Raw genomic sequence first — 20,434 nt, forward strand, 5'->3', positions numbered from 1 at the left:
ATCATGTGCATCTTTCTGGAGGAATAACAGTGTGTACTGGCAGAGGGCCCTCTGACACTGGAATTCTCTGAGCTTTCTACTCATGCATACACACCAAGTAATGGTGTGATTCAGCCCCAACTCAGAGAGGGGTTGACTTTCCCTGAGTCAGGTTTCTCTTCTCCCATTCTGGTGCTGCAAAGTTAAATATACAGACCACAGCATGGCTTTTAAAGATAAAATATCATTAGTCTTCTTCTTCTTCTTCTTCTTCTTCTTCTTCTTCTTCTTCTTCTTCTTCTTCTTCTTCTTCTTCTTTTTCTTCTTCTTCTTCTTCTTCTTCTCTGCTTCTGCTTCTGCTTCTGTTTCTCCTTCTGCTTCTGCTTCTTATTCCCTGAGACTGAGTGAGGCATGAACACATCACAGGGCAACCAACACATGAAAGACCAGCACAGTCCATCCTGAGGATCCCAATAAGATAAGCCCATATTAACCTTCAATAACACAACCCTCCTCTTCCAAGACCACCCATCCCAAATAAAAGAAAGAGGAGTGAGAGTTCAAGAGGAAGTGAGGTAGTTAGGAGGTGCTGGGCTCCATATAAGAATCTCTCCTTGTCATCCCCTGGAAAAAAATATCATGAATTGCCTTAATGAGGACTCAGTGACCATGGGCTGGCTATCTTCTCTTCAGCTAGGCTGACAGAAGTATTTCCATGCTTCTCTTCCAAAGTGCTGCCCCTTACCTGAGAGGCAGTGTTGATTATTATAATGTTCTGATCATGTATCAAAAGATCCATAAGTTCTTGGAAGAGGATGAAGGAAACAATATTTCAAGGTGAATCCCACCCCCTCCAAAAAATAGTTTGGAGACTGTAGCTGTCAGAAAACTCAGTATGAGTCAAGTGTGAGATTGTATCATTTTCTCTCCATCCCTCACTCCTCTCAATAGCCTAGGAAACTTAGTTGGCAGCTTATTTAGAATGACTTTAATCTACACTGGCCACACAATAGCAAGAAAATGGCATCTTATGATGGAAAACATATACCAGGAAGGAGAAGGTCTTCCTGGAGCATACTGAAGGAAGTGACTAGGTTTGATGAGCTTGGAAGTAGAGTGGGGGAACTACCACTTTGTTTAGCCCATACAGAGTTTCAAATATGATTTAAACTTACATTTAAATTCAGACTATATCACATACAAATCTAGATCCTTGTTTTTTCATTATAAATAATCAGAAGAACTAATAAAAATGTTCCATTTTTCCCCAAGGAAATCATGGGCAAGAGAGAAGAGCTGCTGCTTTATATAGGGTATATGTTCCCAGCTGGACTCAACCCCTCTCTGGTATGTGTCTCTTCATCACTGAAGCTGACCGTTCATTATCAATTACCATCAGGCCTGTGGCATTCTTCTAGTAGAGATATATTTCTCTGTTCTCATGTTCATCAAAAGTAGCAAAAGTAAAGATTTCTAAATGTAAGTAAAGAATATTTCTATATATTTAATGCAAAAAACAGGCCCACTTCACTCCTCTATTTTACTTGCCTGGATTCTATAAACTAATTAAATGTTTAGCCCCTAAGGTGTTTTGCCTAGGAAATTGCTGAATGATGTGGGAATTATTAACCCAGAAGAGAGAAGACTTGGGTATTTCATGAGATTAGGTTCAATACATGTAGGGTGAGTCACAAGGGAGAAATATTGGATTGACCTGCAAGGTCTTGTGAAATCCATCAGGAGAAAGGTTTCTGCTCAGTGTGAAAAAAAAATCCATACTACAAGAATTTTTCAGTAATAAAATGTGTGTCTGGAAATTACAGTGATCCCCAGTGACTGGTGGTATTGAAACATAGAAGGGTACCCCTAGGTAGAAACCAGGATGCAGATTGAACAATTGAGTGTGCAGTTATACCTGACCAGAGATGCTCACCTGCGTCAGTGCAGTCTGAGCAACTTTATGGATGGCCTTAATGGGCCCATGAGTCATCTGGAATTGTCTGCAGATGTGGAAATAGGATTCTCAAAAGAAGAAAATATGTAAACTTGGATCCTTACAATTCACTAAGTAACTCAACCTCTCCACACTATCAAATCCTGGTATTTTCTATCACCTGATAAAGGCTTTCCATAGCATCTCATAAAGCATTCAAATAGCCACCTCTATGCAATTGCAGTAACTGACTGTGGCCACATAGCCTAGCCCAGAGCTTTGCACTAACTAGATAATGAGAGGAATGATAGGGTGTCTGTGTTTGTGTGAAGAGTTTGCCTGTTAGCTTCCCATAGGTCTTTAATATACCTGATGAGCAACAAGAGCTGTGTTTCCAGGTGACTGCTACCTATATAGATTTATTTGGGCCTGAGAATTAGAGCAGAACATTAATGTTTTCTATTGGGATGCAGTACCATTCAATTATTACACTATTATTTAAGTAGAACTTTGCTTTATCTATTCTCTTAAAACTCAGAGAATAGGATCCCTGGTGGCTCACTGGTTTAGTGCCTGCCTTCAGCCCAGGGCATGATCCTGGAGTCCCAGGATCGAGTCCCACATCGGGCTCCCTGCATGGAGCCTGCTTCTCCCTCTGCCTTTGTCTCTGCCTCTCTCTCTCTCTCTCTCTCTCTCTCTCATGAATAAATAAAATCTTTTTAAAAAGCTCAGAGAATAAATATGCTATTAGTGATGATGAAATGGGGAGGGAATAACTTCCAACAGTGGCAGACCACATAACAGCACTCTCTACCCTCTGTGAGCATCCAGAAAAATAGGATTAAATATATTATTTTAAATCTGTTTGGAGACATGGAGAGTAAGCAAGGCAATAGAAAAAAATAAAGGCAAGATCCCGTGAAAGAACACAACCTTGAGAAGCAAGCCCAGAATTTGGGCAGTCTCTTAATAGGGGCATCTGTCTATTCTGGACAACCTGGGAAAAGGCAGAGGTGGGTAATGGCACCCTGATAGCCTGGTGGGCCTAGGAGAGTCAATAGTAGAGTCCAGAGCCCACTGAAGTAGAATCTGATAAACCATTTACTGTTTAGTTTAGAGCACAAGAGAATAACACCTTAAGACTATTAAGAAAAAAACAACATCATAAGATTAGAATTATAATGTATATGGAGGTAAAGGGTATGACGGTAATAGCACAAAGGAGGAGATCAGGATAATAAAATGAAATTCAATCACTGTAAGTGAAGTGGGCTATAAATAAGTGAAGCATGATATTGACTGTACATAGACTTTTATAAGTTAATACAATATGGTATATTAGCCCAAGAATAACAACTAAGAAAAGCAGTAAAAACAACAAATAAGAGGGAAGTTCTAAGAAGAGTCTGACTCAATTTTTGATATTTGACTGTTCATATCTTTTAAGCATCGCTCATCCCTTTTCCTCTCCACCTCACAAATGGGCAAGCTGATAAGCAAGCTGAGGTACCACCCCCTTTAGTGTTGGGGCACTTCAAACTATGCAAACCTCCAGCTTACACAAGAGAAGGTTCTCCATGATTTCATCCCACAAATACCAAAAAGCTACCAATCCAGCTTACTTTTGCTGCCTAAATCCACTTTCAGACCAGCTTAGCAGTCTGTCCTTCTCTCCCCAGAAAGCCTTATTATGTGAGTAATAAATTTTGTCACAACTTCTTGGAGTGTGTGATGCCACCAGTCCTGATATCCATACCAAATTTGAGATAGGGACCCTACCCATCCTTGTAAAGAACCTCCAACATCAATGAAAAATAAAATTAAATTAAATACTAAAAATGAAGAAAAATAAATACTTGATACAAAATTAAAGAGTTTGTTATTAGCATCCTCTGTAAGAAAATACTAAAGAATATTCCTCAGACAAAAAAAAAAAAAAAGGCTACCAGAAAGATGATCAGATTGAAAGAGGAGTGAAAGTCAATAAATATTTGGGTAAATTGAATTGAATATTGAGCATATAAAAATAAAAATATTATTAGTTTTTAGAATTTAATATATATCTTATTTTATATATGAACATATAGATACATAGAATTTAAAGTTACATATACACTTTAGGATAGATAAATGGTATTAAAGGGTTTTAATATTTTTGCATTGTCTGAAGGAAGAAAAAATATTGATTTACATTAGAGACCCAGAAGTCAAAGGTTTGTGTTGTAATCTCTGGGCTAATACCAAAATAAAGAATGATAAAAGAACATTAAACTTCTAAAGAAATAAAGAAAATGAAATACTAAAAAAAATACTCTAAAAGGGGGCAAGAAGTATGAAAAATCAACTTATAGATAGAAAAATAGTAAACAAGTAATGAAATGGTGGATCTAAATGCAAATCTATTTTTAAAACTAAGTACTTTCATCAAACAAAGATTTTCAGACTTGAAAAATAAAAACTTGTGTACCAGTTGCAAGAGATTTTATCTAAGATATAAAAAGTCACTAAGATTGAAATTAAAGACAGAGCACCTGAAGAATAATTTTATATCAGGAAGATATATCAATTCTAAGTTTAAAGGCAAAGCATCTTTTAGTTTTAAAAAGAATAAAGGAAAGATTAATAGAATTACAAGAAAAGTCATCAAGTCTACCATAGCAGGACATTCTAACATGCCACTCTGTGAACAATCACATCAGAAATGAAATAAAACAAAACAAAACCAATGGTAAGGATATAAGAGATTTGAATAACAAAATATTAGTATGATGTAGCTGGCATATATAACACTGCATTCAATAACTACAGCATAATACACAAGATTTCCATGCACTGACAGAATATTTAACAAAATTGGCCAAGCACTATGCTATAAAGCAGAGATCTACTAAGTTCATATAATTAAAATTATACAGAATAAGTTTTCCGCCACAATGCAATTGAGTAAAAATCAATTACATATGTAACTAGAAAATCTACATATGGAAGTTAAAAATATTCTTCTAAAAATACATGAGTTAGAAAAGGAATCCCAAATGGAATCCAGAAAACAATTTGAGATGATTTTAAGAGTAAAACTATACATTAGAATAATGTGAGATATAGAGGAAAATTTATAGAAAGGGAGAAAGGCTAAGAATTGATCAGAACTGATGAACTGATCAGAAAACATTGAAACTGATCAGAAAACATTGAAAAAGAACAAAAAATTTAGCCCAAAAGGAACAAGAAGGATGGAAATAGTAAAAAATAAATGTGAAAGTCAATGAATTAGAAAACAAATGTACAATAGAAAAGATAAAACAACCTAAATTTTAATTCTTGGAAAGACTAAAGTTATAAATCTCTGGTGAGACTGACCAAGAAAGATACACATTCAGAAGGATTAAAAAAAGAGATCAGAAGGATCATTATGATTTTTTAAATGAGGGCATTATAAGGATATTACAAATATCATAGGAGGAAATTATTATAACACTAGGGCCAATATATTTGAAAATGTAGATAAAATGAGCAAAGATTAGAAAAATACAATTAACAATAGAAAATGTAGAATCCTATAATTATTAGAGAATTTGAAACTGTAATTACAAATCTTCACACAAAGAACTCCAGGCCCAGCTGGTTTTACCAGTTAATCCTGTCACAAATTTAAGGGATAAAATCACCCATCTTGCTTAATTGTTTCATAAACAAGAAAAAAATAGATTAATTTCTGCAACTTGTTTAATATAAAACCAGCATAATTTTGATTCTAGGGACACCTGGGTAGCTCAGCAGTTGAGCATCTGCCTTCAGCTTAGGGTGTGATCCTGGGGTCAGGGATAGAGTCCCACATCAGGCTCCTTGCAGGAAGCCTGCTTCTCCCTCTGCCTATGTCTCTGTCTCTTTTTCTATCTGTGTCTTTCATGAATAAATAAAATCTTTATATATTATATATATATAAAAATATGTATATTTTTATATATATAATAAAATTCTATATATATATAGAATTTTGATTCTGAAATCTGACAAAGGAAAAACTAGTAGAAAAAAATTATAGGTACAACTCCCTCATGAACTTACCAATAAAAATTATAAACAAAATAATAGCAGATAAAACCTCGCACTACATGAAAAGGATAATTCCTATCAACCAAGTTTATTTATTCCGGGAGTGCAAGATCCATTTAAAACAAGTGACTTATTTAAAAATCAATCATTCTAATTTACCATTTTGAAAGAAAAATTATACAGTTATTTCAATAGATGCAGGGGAAAAAGTAGGGTAAAATCTAACACCCATTATTTTTTTAATAATAAATTTATTTTTTATTGGTGTTCAATTTGCCAACATACAGAATAACACCCAGTGCTCATCCCGTCAAGTGCCCCCCTCAGTGTCTGTCACCCATTCACACCACCCCTTGCCCTCCTCCCCTTCCATCACCCCTAGTTTGTTTCCCAGAGTTAGGAGTCTTTATGTTCTGTCTCCCTTTCTGATATTTCCTACCCATTTCTTCTCCCTTCCCTTCTATTCCCTTTCACTATTATTTATATTCCCCAAGTGAATGAGAACATATAATGTTTGTCCTTCTCCGATTGACTTATTTCATTCAGCATAATACCCTCCAGTTCCATCCATGTTGAAGCAAAACACCCATTATTATAAGCTCTCTTAGCCAACTAGGAAAAGAAGAGAATCCCCTTAATCTGATGGAGAGCACTGTTCAATTTCCTTTCATTTGAGATTGGGAATGAGACAAGAAATGTCTCTTCTCTCCACTGCCATTCAACAATGTATTAGGAGTTCTGCTGGTTCAATAAGCCAAGAGAAAGAAATAAAAATTAAAATGGTTAGAAGACAGATAAAACATTATTTTGAGGTTATAATTATATTTATAGAAAATCCAAAGAAATTTATAGATAAACTATTAATTAATACATGAGTCCAACAAAATTGTTGATCTACCAAAAATAAATAAATATAATTCTATATACCATATATTATATATGATATAATTCATGATGATAAAAATGTTAAAACCTAGGAATAAGTCTAATGAAGATAGGGAAGATCTCTACATAGAAAGTATGCAATATTATTAAAATAAATAAGAAAAGGTCTGAATAATGGACATGCATGCCAAGTTAGTAGATCAGAAGACTCAATATTTTAAGTATGTAAATTCTCCCTAAATTGATCTATAAAGTCAATTCCATCCTCATCAAATACCAACAAGGTTTTTTTTGGGGGGGGAGGCGGAGTTGACAAAATTATTTTTTATATGGAAATTAAAAAGAATAAGATATTGTTAAAGAAGAACAATTGAACGATTTTGTCCCACAAATATTAAATATTAAAACAGTATTATTGACATAGGAATTATGAAGATTCACAGAAGAGAAAGTTGAGAAATAAGCTCACCTGTATATGCATACTTAATTTCTGATTAATCTGGTACCAAAATAATAAAGGAAAAACATTATTTTCAATAACTGTACTAGGTCAATTAGATATCAATATCCCAAATTATGGGTTAAATTATATCCCCTTAAATTCATATGTTGGAGTCCTAGCCCCGAGTACCTTGGAATATGACTCTAGTTAGAGATGGGGGTTTTAAGAGAGATAATTAAGTTAAAATGAGGACTGTAGGGTGGACTCAAATCCAATATGACTGGGGTCTTTGTAAAAAAAGGAAATATAGACACAAACACACACAGAAGATAAACCATGGGAAGACGAGGAAGGAATGGACAACTGGAGGCCAAGAAGAGAGGCTTCAGAAGAAACCAATCTTTCCAGGACCTTGATCTCAGACTTCCAGCTTCCAGAATTGTGAGAAAATATATTTCTACTGGTTAACTCACCCACAGTATGGCACTCTGTTATGGCTGCCCTTGCAAATTAATATACCCTAAATTTCATCATTCGCAGAAATTAATTCTGTGTGGATTATAGAGCTAAAATCAAAATAGTATTGCATCTAGAGATGTTATGGGTGATATCTTTACAATATTGAAGTATCAAATGCTGTTTTAGGTCACAAAAAGCACTAATCATAAAAGAAAACTTTGATAACTTGGACTTTATTAAAATAGGAGGTTCAATTTGAAAAAAGATATTATCAAGAATGTTTAAAAGTCAAGATAGGAAATGACGAATGATTTAGTAAAACATAAGCAAGCAAACACAAAAAGGCTTGTATCCAATATGTACAAAGAATGCTTTGTACGGATCATTAGGAAAAACACAGTCTAATAGAAAAATTAGCAAAAAACTTAGGCACTTTGTAAGAGGATGTGCAAGTACGTTAGCCTGTTCAGGCAGCTATACCAAAATAGCATAGACTAGGTGGCTTAAAATCAGATATTTATTTCTCACAGCTCTGATGCCTGGGAAGTCCAAACCAAGGTGCTGGCTAATACAGTTTCTGCTAAGAGCTCTCTTTCTCACTTTCAGACAGCTGCCTTTTCCTTGTGTCTTCACTTGACAGAGAGACAAAGAGAAAGAGAGAGAGAGACTAAGAGAACCCTAATCCTAGGGTACCCACTCTAATGACTTTATCCAAACTAATTACCTCCCAAAGGCCCCTCCTCCAAATATTATCATATTGGTTGTTGGGGTTTCAACAGATGAATGTTAAATAATAATAATTATTATTATTATTTTATGATAGTCACACAGAGAGAGAGGGAAAGAGAGAGAGGCAGAGACACAGGCAGAGGGAGAAGCAGGCTCCATGCACCGGGAGCCCGATGTGGGACTCGATCCCGTGTCTCCAGGATCGCGCCCTGGGCCAAAGGCAGACGGTAAACCACTGCGCCACTCAGGGATCCCCAACAGATGAATGTTAAATGAATGTAGACATGCAGGCCATAACATTGAGGATTGATAGCACGTGAAAGGACGTTTGCCCCTTTATTAGTAATCAGGAAATGCAAATTAAAACCACCATGTGATACCAAAACATGTCCAACAGAAGGCTAAAGTTTATGAGACTGACAGTAGCAAGTGTTGATTAGGAGGTGAAACAGTTGAGTTTTCATGTACTGCTGGGTAAGAATGTATCTTGTCCAACTACTTGGGAAAGCAGTTTATAACCTGCTTTAGTTGAAAATTTGCACATCCTATGACCAAGCAATGCTAGTTCTATGTATATGACCAACAGGAATATTCCTATGTGGAGGAGCAGTCAAGTACATGGGAACATCTACAGCAGCATACTCATGATAATCCCAAACCATAAACAACTCATAAGTCCTTCCTATGAGATTGGATCAATAAATGTGGAATAAACATACAGGAGAATATCATACAATAACAAAAATGAATGAAATGTAATGACATACAACATGGATGAATACTACAAATATAATATTATTGATTGAAAGAAGCAAGACACAAAATAATATATACTGTATATTTCCATTCTATGAAATTCAAAAACAGGAAAAACTTAATTTTAGTGTAAGAATTTAGGACAGAGAAGTCTTCCCTCAGCAAGTAAGAACCTGTCTTATTAGAGTTATTGGGACACTGACAGTGTTATGGACTAAACTTCACCCCCCTAAAAAAAAATTTCTATGTTGGAGTCTTAACCACCAATATGTCTTGTATTTAGAATTAGCTTCTTTAAGGAGATAATTAAAGTTAAATGAAGTAATAATAATAAGACTCTAAATGTGATCTTTTTTTCCAGTGTACACTGCTGCACTTCAATAATGAATCTAACCTTTTTCTTACCCCAACTACCTGAGCTTTGATATTTTAGAAGAGAATTATTTAAATAATTAATTATGCATAATAATATTTTGTAGGTCAGAGCACCTGGGTGACATAGTTGGTTAAATCTCAAACTTTTGGTTTGGCTCAGGTCATGATCGCATGATTTGTGGGATTAAGCCCCCAGTTGGTCTCCGTACTCAGCATGGAATTTGCTTAAGACTCTCTCTCTTCCTCTGCCCCTCCCTCCCACTCTAAAATAAACAAATAAATAAATCTTTAAAAAATAATAATACTAAAATAATAATAATAATAATAATAATAATAATAATTTTTGGAGGCCATATTGACATAGACCTAGACATATATATGTGGGTATATTTATACATCCACAGATATATATGAAAAACAAGGTTCAGTTTGTGAAAAGGCTAACTAATATTAAACATTTGGATGGTGATATTGAGGGACTAATTATTGTAAAAGTCATTTTTTCCCATTTTTCATCTAGTGGTAAGTTCATGGGAACATTGGCAGATGTAGATTATTCTTTTTCTGTCCAAGGGTTAACCTCCCTATACTTTAATGCTTTCATTTCATAAATAAATGTATGCAACCTGTCCCACTACATATCACTGTTGTAAAAAGAACATTGGATACTAGGTATAATAAGACTTCATTAAAAGCATTAAGCCCTATGGAAATGGAAATAATCACTAAAAGCCATGGCATGACATTTTATAAGGACCCACATATCTCTTATGTTCTTTACAAGAGCAATAATAGGCAAATTGGAAATTTGTAACAGTTTGAAAGATAAATAAGTTCTCAGAAAGAATAGGGAAATGAAATTGTCATTCTCCATTCCATCTTCCAACTGAGAAAATGCATTTGTGTATTCATCTAAAACTAAGTAAATCAAGTTTAAATATGTCATGTGGTTCTCACTGAGGAGAAAAGGATAATAATCTAAATAATCTATTTGTTTACCTCTGAGTTCAAGTTTCTAAGTAGAATTGGATTACCGAATACTATAGTTGAAATGGAGTCAACAAGTGCCTATGAAGTTTACACTGCATGTCAAGCAGCTTGTAGGCATTTGGGATCATTTGGTTCATTTCATTCTTCCAACAATGCAGAGGAAGATTTTGTTGACTTCGTTACAGAGAAGAGAAAATTGGGATTTGGAGATTAAGTAATTTGTCCAAGAGTAGGTGAATGACACATCCAGGATTTGAACTCAGATCTTTTGATCCTATTTCCAACTTATTTTCATAAGGAACTTTAAAAAAATCATTTATCATATGCAGAAATATATCCAGAGAAGGCAAACTACTTTTACAAGATTACTCAGTTAATTCATTCAAATCAATTAAAAGATGCTTCCAAGGTTTCACCTGTGCAAAGTCCTGTGCAGGATAATCATAAACCACAGATTAAAAATGTTTTAAATGAAAAGAAAATAATAATAACAGGGTGTTCTGGAATGTCTGTATCTCTCTCCAAAACCTAGACCCGCAGGGTTCTTCCTACTGATAATGTTTAACTTATGGAAATCTGAGAAACATTTGCTCAAGGATTCTTGCACATAACAAATATAATTAAATTCTAGGTCGGGTTTATCACCAAAATCAACTATAGAGGATTGCATGGGATTTGAAAATAAAATCAAAATCAGCAAAGTTAATTACTGCCCAAAGTCTCAGAAATATTTATTAAGTCACCAAACCTCTTAGACCAAATTTCTGTTCCCTAACACAGTGAAACTCCAGCTAGTCATTGACCCTTTGGAACATTCCACAGGTTTAATTCAGTGAACTCACATATTTCATATGTCCAAGCCAAGTTTCCACTTGAAAATTATTCTGTGAGTTAAGATCTTACTTAGCTCCAAAAAGTTTCCTAAAAATAGCTTCACACATTTATTATAGACTTCCTTTTCATGAAAATGTTAAAAACTCATTCTAGGAGAACCTCTATAAAAGTCACTTAACATTTTTTCCTGATCAATTAAAAAGAACCTTAGATGTAATTAACAAATACAATATACATAATACTTTATTTAGGAGAAATAAAATCATGATATTTCTGTATGTGAAGTAAACTATTTTTGCCCTCTAGTTAATAGTTATGGATTTCCTCAATAAAACTGTCTTTGCTTCATTCTCTTATTCAACATCAGATTTAACAATGGATGCACATTTAATTCATCAAGTACACTAGGGGTTACATCTCCATGTTAAACCAAGTCAATAATGTTTTTGCATTGATATTTATTAAGCGACAGTCGCTAAATATGACTTGCAGAATGCATGGATGTTTGAGTTGGAGTAATGGACATTGCAAAGCCTCATGTGTGGTTTGGACAAAATAATGGGTTTGGCTCCCCTAACAGCATTCATGTAAGAATGAGCATAGTAGATTCCAATTAAAATATGAGATGTGTTTGGTAAACCATGAGGCTATGGTCCTGTTGTTTCCTAACTATAAGATTCAGCTAATTGGTATCCCAAGGGCCAGCCATAAGCCCAGTTAACAATGTGAAATAAATTAATGCTTGGATTAAAGCTGATGAGGTCCCTAAGAAACTTGGGAAAGACCTGCCCTTCAGGGGAGAGAGAAAATGACTTCTTTTTAAATATCTGGAAGGAGATTTCATGAGCCTTCACTAGTTGACCTCGTGGGAATTTACGAGCATTTGTATACATGGGCGTACCTGCTCCTCTAGTTTATGCTGGAAAACTCTACCAGCTTTCCAGAAAACTTCCCCAGGGACACTTCTTTGGCTAAGATTGGTCCCCAACCACCTTTTCTTTCTCATTGCAGGGCACAAATTGACTTGGTTTTCTCTTCTATGTACCTGCCATTACCCACTCTATTCCTAGGGCTGGTTCCTTGCTCAAAGACAGCCCATTTGGGGTATAATCTCCCCACTTTTCTTTCCTTCTCTTCTAAAAACAAGCACATTTTATTTGAACCATGTCAACCTAAGTCTTAAAGTGAATCAAGGAAAAAAAAATAACAAAATAAACTTTTGAAGTAAAAAAGTATATCTTAATATGGTAACCTATAGAATTCTTACAGCCTCCATCCCCAAACTACAGCCTGACTCCCTTGTTACATGATAACTGGATTTCCTTACCTGATTTCCCTCTTTCTCCTCCAGTTCCCCTTCCCACCACATTCCAACAATGAGTTGGAGGGTTAGATTGAATGTAATTCAGTTAATGTCAATATAAACCTCATATATTTATCAGAGTCATCCTCAAAAAGCTTGATTGTCCTCCAAGCACAAAATTTTCAAAAATGAAAACGTTTTCATCAATAATTCTGATGCAAGCTCTGTTCAGCTGCTTAAATAGAAGAACTTGGGATGCCTGGGTGGCTCAGTGGTTCAGCATCTGCCTTCGGCGCAGGGTGTGATCCTGGAGTCCTGGGATCAAGTTCCACTTCGGGCTCCCTGCATGGAGCCTGCTTCTCCCTCTGCCTGTGTCTCTGCCTCTGTGTGTGTGTGTGTGTCCCTCATGAATAAATAAATAAAATCTTAAAAAATAAATAGAAGAACTCATGCACTGTGATGTGAGAATGATTCTCACAGAGCCTGTTTTCAAACTTGTGGAGCCTGCCTCTCACCTTCTTTCTTGAGCTCTTACAAGCTTTTCTGCACCTGAAATATAAATTCCCTTATAAGAACTTATGCTTTGAGCACCTGGGTGGCTCCTTTGGTTGAGTGTCCAGCCCCCTTGGTTTTAGCTCAGGTCATGGTTTCGAGCCTCAAGTTAGGCTCCAAGTGTAGCTGGGAGTCTGCTTGAGGATTCCCTCTCTCTTTTCTCTTTCTCTTCCCATGCCTCCCACCCCACTCACTCATACTCTCTCTAAAATAAAATAGATAAATATGTTTTTTTAAAAAGGAAGAGAAAAAGAAAAAAAAAGACTTTATGCCTTAAGTAGGTAGAGGGAAGTGGAAAAAGGGAAACTGAAAAGTGTTCTGTACACTTGTACCAAAATGTTCTTTCCTAAGTGAAAGGCATTTGATTTGTCTTCCACAGGATTTAATTAATTATCTCCAAATAGCAGGATGAGGCTTATCTCAATCATGATCCTTATCCCAAAGTTTCATTTAGTCAGTTTCAAACAAGTCCCAGAGACATCGTGCCTTTGAGATAACTAGGATGTAGTCTAAGGTCAGACTATTATCCAGTACAACCCATTCAAATAAGTTAGATTGACTTTTCCAGTCTTCAGTAATTACAGAAGAATTATATACGTCACAAAAATCCCTATTTCCATTGAAGCAACATTCTATTGCCCACAAACATATAAACCAAAGTGGTGCAGCCTCTTCCAGTTGGGAATGTGTTGCCACCACTACATTGATGTGCTTAAGTTACATGGGCTATATCACGGAGTAACTGCAGCCTGAGTCACCACACATGGCATACCTAAGGCCACCTGGACATCCAGAGAAGCATACGCATTTGCATCAGTCAGATCAAAGAGGGCTGTTGAGTCTGTGGGTCTGTATGCATCAGACAAAGAAGAATCAGGACCTGCCATGTCCACAGTTTTTGTTTTCATACGACGTGGACTAGACAACAAACCCAGCCTCCAGTCAGATTGTAAGCTGCAGCTGCTATCTGACTCAGTCATTACTGTTGGATCTAGGGACAATGAGAGCATTCATTGTCATTACCACCACCCTTGTACTTCCTAAGGTCTAAGGAATTCTTTCCCCATGGGCTAAGGTCCTTACTCTTCTTACACCACCCTAACATTGGTATGCTCCATCCCAGTTCCTATTTTATCTTTTCCAATCATATCCTGCTTGACTAGACCTTTTGTTCTGAAAGATCAGAACAGAATCTTCTCATTTCAAAATACCTAAATATAACCTCCTATAATGGGTAAGCTCTACATGTTGGTTCTGATCATTACCAAGGAAGCAACAGAAAGGAAACAATCCCTTTATGGGAACAGCTGCATCCAGTGACCAAACTGCCTTTAAAGAAAATGTGGAGACCTGGAGGAGGTAAGGGAGCTATAGTCAGGAATTGTTTGAGTCAATTTTCTAAGAAGCCATTTCAGGGTTCCTCAATACCAGATGAATGTAGATGGTAGGGAGCAGGAAATGTCTGTTAAGCACTTTGAACATTGGCCCACAGCTGGGTGGCCTTTGTGACAAAAGATATAATATTGTCATACTGGAAAAGGTCCAGAAGCTGAAAGCATGATACAGCTGTTTCAAGAGCCATGATAGGGTAGCTGGAGTTGGCTGATAAATGGGAACCACACTTAACTAATTTCTCAGTCTCATTACTACTGCCATTTTGGGACAGATAACAGTTCTCTGGGTGAGCACTGCCTGTGTGTTGTGGGATGTTTGTCATCATACTTGTGTCTACCCACTAGATGCCAGTTGTACATCTCCCCAAGCTATAAACAACCACGGCTCCAGGCAGTGTCAAATGTTCCCTGAAAGACAAAATTGCCCCCAGCTGAGAATCAGTACCATAATCTGAAAGCCTGTCAAAAGTGATGAGGCACACTGATAGCCTGGAGGAAGGGACACAAATGCAACAAAGTCACTCCACTCCCTGGCAGGAGTCCCAAGTGCAGAATACAGTAGCAGCTTCTACATAAAACTATTTGCTGCTTGGTGGCCAGCCTGTAACAGTGGCAACATGAGTGGAGGGGCTCTACCACAAATTTGAATTCCATCAGTCTTATCAGAAAAAGAGCCCATACCATCAACATGAGTGACCAGACAGTTCAATCAGCAGCCATGATTCATTTCCACGGTTCAAGTCCCCCACCCCCAGAGGTGTGTCTTTAACCTGCAACCTAGAGTTTCCCAAGTGGCAGACCAAACACTACAGGATTGACAACAGCCCTAGGGTCATTAAAAATACAAGCTTCATTAAGGGAGTGCTGGCCAGAGCCACAAGAACAGCCTTGAGTATTACCCACCAGACAGTGAGTAGGTCCACTTTTGGTTCTGCAGAGCTGGTGCTGGAGCCAAACAGCCACCACAGCCCAGTGGACATCAGCAGCTTTCAGCTCAGCTGAAGCATCAGTGAACTAGCCCAGGCACGTAGGGAAGTCAGTGCACTGAGGGCCCTGCTGAGCCAGCACCTTTACTTCAGGCAACCAAGGGAGGGATAGTTTCTCCAAGAGAGGTAGATGCCCCTCCTTCATGCAAAATGATGGGATGACATGGTTAGGCCGGCTGCTCTGGCACACACCATTTCCACTTGGCCAGGAGGCCCCTTTAGTGCTCAAATACTCTGTGTATACCAAAGAAGTCCAATAAGGCACTTGGGCCTACTATCTGGTAGGGGTTGCTGAAAGGAACATAGTTTCTCTTTGATTGTCAGAGGAATTGAACTTTGTGAATTTGCTCACATAGTCCCAAGAAACTGTACTTGGCTAAGAGACCCTCTGACTTTTGTTGGGGCTTATCAGCTACTCTTACTGATAGGTGTGATGAGACTGCAGTCAGGACCCGTGAGGCTTGTCAACTGACATTGGGATAAGGGCTTCTGAGGGCATTCATTAGAACATCATCTAGAGGGTGAACACTGCCCGTCATGCTAAATCCTCATGCTAAATCTTGATCCACACACTGGTGGCAAAGGGCAAGGGAATTTGTCCCACTGGCACTTCTTTACATACAGATCTGCCCTGAATGGAAGAGGGAGCCTCTTCATTGAGTAGAAATTTCACTTAACATTCATTCTCTTTAGGTTTATTATTTAGGAAATGTTCTCTGGACATAATTACCAAATTTCAGGACTTTTCATACCTAGTGAATTTCCACTGTCTCTATTACATCTTAAAACAAGGAAATTTTTTGTTCTATATTTTCTTACTAGATTTGACCATGATCTACTCCACCATCGTTCTCCCCTTCAAAATGCTTGATGGGATGAGCACTGGGTGTTATTCTGTATGTTGGCAAATTGAACACCAATAAAAAATTTATTATTAAACAAAACACCCAATGTGTCTCATGGCCTTGGGGCTGGTTATTAGCATCTCAGTCTTTTTAAATTAGTTTATCTTAATTAAATGTACAGGAGGTAAAGTTGGGTATCTTCAGCACACTTCTTAGGAATTGCTTTAATTCAGGGAATAGATAGGACAGAATGTTAAAGGGATATTGGGTCTTCTAAGTGCTTCTTATACTGTTCCCTCATTCAGTTATTCTGTTCCTTGAAGGAAATCTATTTCTTTTAAGCATAAATGTCCCAACCCCAACATCAATTATTGGCAGCTAACTACAGCTGCATAATTTTCTCTTCTGCTTTAAAATGCTTCCCTCACCCCTAGAATGAATCTAATAGATAAAGGTGAGAATCCTGGCCCAGGATTAACATCTTTCTGAGGAAGACATCACCTAAAGATAATTGAAATCAGTCATTCTTACCTAGGAGGAAAAATAAAATGTTGTTGGTACAAGCATTGATCTAATAATCCTTTGTAAAGGCCACTGTGTTTTAGTTAGGGTTAGCCAAAAAGCAGGACCAATAGGAAATATATAGAGAGGCTGAGATGTCCCAGAATCTGCCATTTGCAAGCTGGAGAATGAAGAAAGCCATTAGTATAATTTACATCAAATCCAATTCAGTGAACCCAAGACCTGAGAACTAAGGGAGACAGTGGTATAAATCCCAGTCCAAAGGTACAATAAGATGAGATGCACTAGCTCAAGCTGTGAAGCAGGGGAAAGGGGGGGGGGGAATGAATTCCTCGTTCTTCCACCTCTTGTTCTACTTTGTTCCATTTTTTTAAATCTATTCAGGCCCTCAACAGATTGGATATTGCCCACATTAGGAAGGGTCATCTTCTTTACTGAATCCACCTACACAAATGCTAATCTCATCTGGAAACATCCTCACAGACACACCCAGAAATGAAGTTTAACCTGGGCATCCATTTGATACATAAAATCAACCATTATAAGCATTCTGCTTTGAAACAAAACCTGAATAGGAGCACCTAGGTGGCTCAGTGGTTGAGCATCTGCCTTTGGCTCAGGTTGTGATCTCAGGATCCTGGGATAGAGTCCCACATCAGGTTCCCCACAGGGAGCCTGTTTCTCCCTCTGCCTACAATTCTGCCTCTCTCTGTGTGTATCTCATGAATAAATAAATAAAATATTAAAAAAAGAAACCTATATAAAGAAAAACAAAATTAACTTGTCTACATCTTTAACTAGCAACAATTTTATTTTCCAAGCATATTTTACCTGAATAGTTTCATGTTGGCTCAAGCATTATAAATTTACATGTGTTTTAAACTGGGTTTTTGGGGAGTGAAGTAAGATGGCAGAAAAGGGGGGTACTCAACTCACCTGGCCCCACAAACTTACCTAGGTAACTTTCAAAACGTCCTGAACACCTACAAATTCAACCTGAGATATAAAGAGAGAACAGCAGGAATGCTACAGAGAGAAAAGTTTTTGCTTCTAACAAGGTAGGAAGGTGAAAAAAATTGAAAAGTACTAAATTGGGGGTGGGGAACAACTAGCAGGTCTAATGGGGAGCAGTGAAATCCTCCAGGGCCTGAAAGCCCAGCCCTTGAGAAGAGGTAACTTTAAAAATCCGAGCCTGAGTTTTCCCTGATGTAAAAGGGCTTAGCAGGGAAATAGGGCAGAATCGCAGGTTGGGTAGTGAAGCATCAAGAGGCAGTGAAGCATCCCAGAGTCACTATAAGAGGAGGGGTGCTCGAGGGAAAGCTCACCCCAAACCTCGGTCTGATCTCAGTAAAGGGCTGGAGCGCTTCAGCCCTCTGGGGCATTTGAGAAAAGCCTGCTGGTTGCAAGGGCTGGCTCCAGAGATGCCTTTACCCTAGAGTCCAGCAACAGAGGAAGTGGCTGTCCTCCATCTCCTTCCAGAGGTGGTAACCAGGAGAATGGGTCCACTGGTGCAGAGTCTTGGATCTGAGGGTGCCGAAGTGGACAAAACTAGCTATCCTCCATTCCCCCTGGGACAGGCAGAATGGGAGGGAGTACTGCACACAGGAAAGCAAGAATTCTCCTGCCACTGGACACCCAGCAAGCTGTGCAGCTCAGTGCACCCGCACCTACCAACAGGAGCATCTAGGCTAGTGTGGACCTGGAGACTGTGGTTAGTTACTCTTGGGGAGCTCGACTCCAGAGCTAGAAATTGGCTGCAGCCTTTTTTTTTTTTTCATTTCTCTTGGTTTCACCTTGTGCCTGGGGGAGGCGGGACCTCTAAGGAACAAAGGTCTCACAGGCACACAGCCCATACTGAGACCAGCACCTGGCAAGGGTGGAGCATCTCCACCCAGGCACACAACACCTAAGAATCAGCACTGCAGACTCCTCCACCAGAGGACCAGCTGGAAGAACAAGGGAAGACAAAGTATATTGACCAAACAGAACTGGAAAGCTCCAGGACTGAGGGAAAATAGTATATAGAACAACATGGTCCCTCTTTATGTTTTGTTTTTTTTCTTTTTCTTTTTTCATTACAACTCATTTTTACATCAGGCCAAAAATTCCCCAATATTTTTTTCTCTTTTCCCATCTTAACTACAATATTTTACCAACTCTTCAATTTTAAGTTTTTTTTCCTTTTGACTTTCATATTTCTACAATTACATGCCTTAGATGTATTTTTCACTTCTGGATTCCCTTCAATGTATTCAATTTAATTTTGAGACATATACAAGATATGAATATTTGTTTTTTGTTTTGTCTGTCTTGTTTTGTTTTACAATGGTGGAAGTTAGTACCTTCAAACACAGCACCAACATACACCCAGAACCAAGTGGAACACCGTTTGGGTTCATTTTGTGAGATTATATTCTGCCTTCCTTCCCATTCTGCCTCTCTCTTTTAACTTGTTTAGGTTTTTGTGGTCAATGTTGGGTCTCTATATAAGTATTGCTAGTTTATGGCATTGAGCATCTTCAAACATACAGAACAAAACACACTAAAAACCAAGAAGATCATCTTCTAGGATCCCTGAGGGAGATTATATTTTCTCTCCACAACCACTTCCTCACCACCACCATCCACCACCACCCCCGTATTTTGTTTTCTTTTCTTTCTTTTTTCTTCTTCTTTGCTTTTTTTTTTAATTTTTACTACTTTGTTTTAAAATTTGTTTTTAACTTTAATGATCCATTTTTTTAAAAATTTTGTTATGGTCTTCCTTTTTTTAATTTTCTGGTCTCTGAAGATTTTGGAATCATCTAGGGTGTATTTTATGTAGATCATGGTTGATATTTTTGACTCAGCTCACTCAGCCACTCTGCACTGGACAAAATGAATAAAAGGAAGAATTCAACACACACACACACACACACACACATACACACACACATACAAAAGAACAGAAGCAATACTCTCTGCCACAGAGTTACAGAATTTGGATTTAAATACATTGTCAGAAATTAAATTCAGAGGTATGATTATAAAGTTACTGGTGGCTCTGGAAAAAGGCATAAGGGACTCTAGAGACTTTGTTACCATAAAATTGATAACTAATTGGCTGAAATTAAAAATAGATTAACTGAGGTGCAGTCTAAACTGGATGCTCTAACTGCAAGGGTTAATGAGGTGGAAGAGAGAGTGAGTGACATAGAAACAAGTTGATGGAAAGAAGGAAGCTGAGGAGAAAAGAGAAAAACAACTCATGAGGGAAGGCTTAGGGAAATAAATGATAGCTTGAAAAGGAAGAATATATGTCTAAGTGGGATTCCAGAAAAGACTGAGAGGTAGAGAGGACCACAAAGTATATTTGAACAAATCATAACTGAGAACTTCTAACCTAGGAAAGAAA

The 20,434-nt window shown here is 37.5% G+C and overlaps 1 long non-coding RNA gene across 1 annotated transcript in view; it reads right to left on the minus strand.

Moving 5' to 3' along the window:
• Nucleotides 1-277: 277 nt before the first annotated feature.
• The window catches only part of LOC125754852 (uncharacterized), an 83,276-nt gene continuing 63,119 nt past the window's right edge, over nucleotides 278-20,434 (minus strand). Inside the window, exon 3 of the long non-coding RNA XR_007409780.1 lies at nucleotides 278-440. This is a non-coding gene — a long non-coding RNA (uncharacterized LOC125754852). The remainder of the gene's footprint in view (nucleotides 441-20,434) is intronic.

Source organism: Canis lupus, chromosome 3 (genome assembly GCF_003254725.2).
Source record: "Canis lupus dingo isolate Sandy chromosome 3, ASM325472v2, whole genome shotgun sequence".
NCBI lineage: Eukaryota > Metazoa > Chordata > Mammalia > Carnivora > Canidae > Canis > Canis lupus.